Genomic DNA, 5,521 nt, shown 5'->3' on the forward strand with positions numbered 1-5,521 from the left:
AATAAAATTTTATTAACCATACTTTTTTATATTTACTCTTCAAATGAAAAGAGAATTTAAAAATATAAATTTAATTTGATAGTTTGGAATTTGTTGTGGAGAGATAATGAAAGAAAAAAAAGAGAGAAACACATTCTTTTTTTTTTTCCCAAACATCTATAACTAAAAAAGTAAATTGCAAAAGTTACCTCCATTCACTACTACAAAAAAGTTTTCTACTATCCTAATTTACGTCCCTTTTAAAAATGAGACTTAAAAAAAATCAAAGTCACACAAATAGAGAGAAAAGTAAATTTTGAAAATTCACGTCCCCCATAAACTATGTGAAGTAGATTCTTTAAAATTCACGTTCCCCAAATGGGAAGGAGACATGGATTCTAAACAATTCACGTCCCCCTCCCTCTTAGGGATGTGGATTAAAGAATCCAAGGGGACGTGGATTCTTAATCCACTTTCCCCTTCCCCCTGGGAGATGTGGATTCTCAAATTCACGTCCCCCTTTTAGGAGGGGGACGTATAATAGGTTAAAATTTTAAACTTCGTGCATACTCACTTTTTTAGTTTTCAAAACTAGTGTGTCAGCTTCCTATGCTCTGTCTCTGCCTCCCTCACAACTCCTCTCTTATCTCAGCTCCTCATCTCTTTTCTCTGTCTCTGTCTCCGTCTCCGTCTCAACTCCCTCCCTCATAGTTCCCTCTCTCATCTCAGCTTCCTCCTCATTTCTTTTCTCTGTCTCGCTTTTCTTAGCTCCCTCCTCACTCTCTCTCTCTCTCTCAGCTTTCCCTATCTCTGTCTCTCATCTCTCAGCTCTCCCTGTCTCTGTCTCTTATCTCTCAGCTCCCTCTCTCGCTCTCTATCTCTTATCTCCCAGCTTTCTCATTGCCTCTATCTCTTTCGGCAGCTCTATGGACGAATAAGCCCAGCCACTCACGACTAAGGACCTCTTCTCTTCTCTCTAGGTATTTTGTTTCCTTGTTTGTTTATTTTCTTGAACAGGTCTCCACGCAAAAATGTAATTTTTGTTTGACCTAAGAATGTGATCAATTAATTTTAGTTTTACATGATGTATATGATATTATGATGCTTAAATTTTTTTTGAGCCCATGAAAGTATGTACTCATTATTTTAGATATTTTATAATTATATAATTATAGATGCAATCGTTTTGTTTTTTCATTGCATTTGGTGTATTTTGTTGTGATAGTGTATAAACAGTTGTAAATAAATTGCTATTTATTAGACTTTCACTGTATGAATTGGCTGTTTCTATAACATATTTTGGCAAATTCTATTTTAATTGTATAATAAATGTAAATTATATATAAAAAATTTTAAAAACCACGTCCCCCCATAGGTAGAAAGGGATGCGGTTTGTGAATCTAAATAAGAAACCACGTCCTCCTATATCAAAAGGGATGTGGTTTCTCATCTATGAACTAGGCAATGAGAACCACATCCACCGTGTATAAGGGAGGACGTGGATTTTATAGAAACCACCTCACCTATTATTAAAGGGGATGTGGTTTATGATATCCACGTCATAGGCATTTGTGACGTGGATAAGCCTTATGCTAAGTTGCCCAGTATGATGTTCCCTTTAATTGTGACGTGAAAATGCTTAGAAATGTGATGTGAAAAGTTTTTTTTGTAGTAGTAATTCTTTATATTTCTTTCATCAAATTATCTAGTATCCAAAAAAAATTTAACTATGATACATTCAAATGGTCAAAATCTTATCAACAACACACATCACATGGCTATTAAAAATATGTGTGAAACAATATATTGTGAAATATCATATATGGGTACATATAGGTCAGGCTTAAGCTAGATTGAGTAAACAAGCTTAGCCTTTTTATAGAAATAGACCTAATTATAAATTTAAGTATGATTTTTTTTGTTAAATAGATCATATTAAAATTTAAATAGTACAGATTGTATGTTTCTATAGATCAATTTACTTATTTCAACATAATTAACTTTTTTGTTAAGCAAGCCAATCCTTTCCTGTAGAGACATACTGCCTACCTTGTTTAAATTTTGGTATAGTCTATTTAACAAAATGTTCATGCTTAAATTTATAATTAGGCCTATTTATATAAATAGGCTAAACCTGTTTACTCAAAATCTAATTTAAGCTTGACTTATGTCCAACAATACATGATATTTTAAAATATATTGTTCACATGTATTTTTTAATACCATGTGATGTGTGTGTTGATGAAATTTTAACCATTTGAATGGACTAAATTTAGCCGTTGAGGGATGCTGAGAATTTTGCCGCTAGGAGGATCCATTTCCTACTTGTGTGATGATTATTCTCGAAGTAAGAAATTAACCCTTCTAAATCTATGTCCCATTGTGACTTGCCATTTTTTTTTAAAATTATAGTAACTTGCCAATTATATATCAACCATTTCTTATGTCTTAAACCGCATGAGTTTTATCATTGCTTTGTATTAAAAAAAAACAATATTATCATCCGGATATTGGTTGCTTACGACAATATCATGGTAATTGTTTTTATCAATTTAAATCTTTTTATTACTATAATATTTGATTAATTTTTGGTTAGTAAGATTTTAAGATGTTACAGAAAAGTGGGTGATTAATAGAGAATTCCAATGCAAATTAACAAGAAAGCTTCAGTAGAATAAAAGTATATATTAATTTTGTCAAACTTTTTAACCCAATAGTATACTATATTTTTTAATTTAGGATATACATATGTGGATTTAGAACATATATAGTAGAGGTGAGGCATGGGGTGTGTGTAATTAAGCTAAAATATAATGAATCTCATTGTATTTTACTCATATTTTATCATTATCTAGATAAAATTCAGACATATTTTTCTTAATAAATTTAAACCTGCTGAATCAATTAAATAATTAGAAATTATTTGAAATGATCTTTTTTTTAATTAAAATGAAGAAGGACTTTAGACGTCAAGAGAATACATTCTCTTGTTGTGGTGTGAATGATAATCCAAAAGGGTCTACTTCTCTTGGTGATTCATAAAAGTGGGTATATGAAGACTTCCTTCATAACATAAGGATATGTGGGCGTGCAAGGTCCTTAAATGTATTTGATTCTTCACAATAGAAACACAACCAAGCTTTAGGGAGAAGAATACTTAAATTTAAATTAAAAAAATATTTTTTGTCACACAACTAATTTTTCTGGACTTTATGAGAGGCTCACTTCAGACAAAAATCGTATCAACATAGCTTGACGCATAGTGCACTCTTGATTGTACGAAATCTATTAAAATTGAAGAAAATAAAAAATCACCTCTAATTCTCAAAAAAAATGCCTCTATTTGTTTGTTGTTTTAAACGTCACTTTCTACATAGATTGTAATAAAAACTAGCATGTTGTTTTACAACTTATATAAAATGTTTATTTTCTCAACTAGTTTAACCCATAATGCTACAAAATGTCAATTTTAACTCACATGAAAAATCACTTGATCCAACTGTGATTCTTGGTAGAGATAAACACCTTCTCTGATCTTGTTGACTACATTTTTGTGGCTTGCTTTGTTTTCATTGGGGTCAAAGTGAAAGGGTGGGAGAAGAAACATGATAGTCTATCTCGGCGTGTGAGAAACAAAAGAAAGACCCAAGAGCTCAGGATGCTTGCATTAAGCACTTGAGTCCTCCTTTTATAACAAGTTAAGTATTCTTTTCAGTCTCATTTATAACACAATTTTAAAAAGTTTATTCAATTTTATTTAAAAGTTATGATTTAGCTTTTAAATAATATTTAAAAAATTTTTTAAAATTATTCTTTATAAGAGAAAAAATAATATAACATCACTTTTTGAATTATTATATAAGAATATATTTAAAATTTTTATATATATTTATACCTTTTATTTATTTTTTATAAAATTAATAGAAATGACTTATAAATATGGTAGGATGAATATCCACGCTCTCTTTCTTTTATACTCATTCTTCATTCTCATTCCCATTCTCATACACACGTACATACTTGTTCTTCATATATCTCAATTCCATCACCATGCCCAACACCTGCCATTCCCTCACCGCTTTATTTCTCCCTTTTCTTCTTCTCTCTTCATTACTCTGTCACCGCCAGCGGTGTCGTCTCCAATGCTTTTTCTCCGACGTCACTGCCTGCCTTCTCCGACGTTGTCCACCCCCCAACCTCCCCTCCGACGTCATCATCCCCCCCCCTCCAACCTCCCCTCCGACCTCGTTGCCCCCTCCGACACCGTCCAGCCCCCAACCTCCCTCTCTGAAGTTGTCCCCCCTCCGACGACGACACCCCCCAACCTCCCCCTCGGACGCCGTCCACCGCCCAACCCCCTCGTTAGCCTAGTTCTGCAGCTTCGCGTTCCTTTGCCAGATTCTTCTTCATCCTCGCTTCCTTTGCCATTGGGAATTTCATCCTCTAGATAGATAACTGCTATGATGGCATGAGAACATGAAGAGATTTTGAGAGCTCATCTCAAAATCAGTTTATTGTAATTGTATCGGTGAAAGTTCTTGGAATAGTTTTTGTGTTGTGTGTTGCTGCTCATCTATCTCTAGCTTTGTATTACAGATGTCAGGTCACAGAATAAAATTTTATTTTAGGTTTGTAATTTCACTATCTCGCTATTGTATTCTCCCCGAGAACTAATTTGGATTTATTGGCGAAGAAGTGAAGAAGTTGACTCAAAGACAAAAAGTTGACTCGTCATTCAATATGGTTCCAATCGGTTGCTCAGATCTGATGCCCCCTTAGCGATTGTAATATCTATTAATGGCATTTTCGGTAATATTATTTTCTCATTCGCAAGCAGCATAAAATTCTATATCATGCAACTGTTCTGCGCGCGCGCATACACACACATTTTAAAAGAGTTTGTATTTTATGCTAATTTGAACAGAATAACATTGATTAAATAACAGAATAATTAATAAACAAAAGTATAGTTAAGTAGTAAAAATAATTTGAACAGAATAACATTGATGCTAATAATTTAAAAATAAAAAAATTTAGAGACTTTTACATATATAGCCCATTTTATAGAATCAAATCTAATAAACAGCCTAATATTTGTTATATTTTGCATTATGCTCATTTTAATATTTAGTTGATATTTATATGACAAAACTACCTCTTTGCAAAAATATAACCTTCTTTCAAATGCTTTTTTTTTTGCAAAAACTTTTTTTTAAATACTTGAAAATGGAAGAGAGCTTCATTTGACCCCTTTTTCAAAAAAAGAAATAATGAGATTAAGCATCCTTATATCTACAAAATTAAATAGTGGTGATAAATTTTTATTAATATAGTTTATCAGTGATATACAATTGTATATCATTGATATACTATTGTAGATCAAAAAGATGAAAAAAAAATTATAATTATTTGCCTAAAATAGTTCAAATACAACCTATAAAAATTCTAAACATCTTAGCTTATTAGAAAATCAAATACATAAACTAATAAATCTTATTTTTCATCATAAGAAATGATGAGATTACACATCCTCACATCTACA

Source organism: Prosopis cineraria, unplaced genomic scaffold, assembly GCF_029017545.1.
Source record: "Prosopis cineraria cultivar Desert tree isolate PC_DT_omini unplaced genomic scaffold, ASM2901754v1 PC13, whole genome shotgun sequence".
Lineage (NCBI taxonomy): Eukaryota > Viridiplantae > Streptophyta > Magnoliopsida > Fabales > Fabaceae > Prosopis > Prosopis cineraria.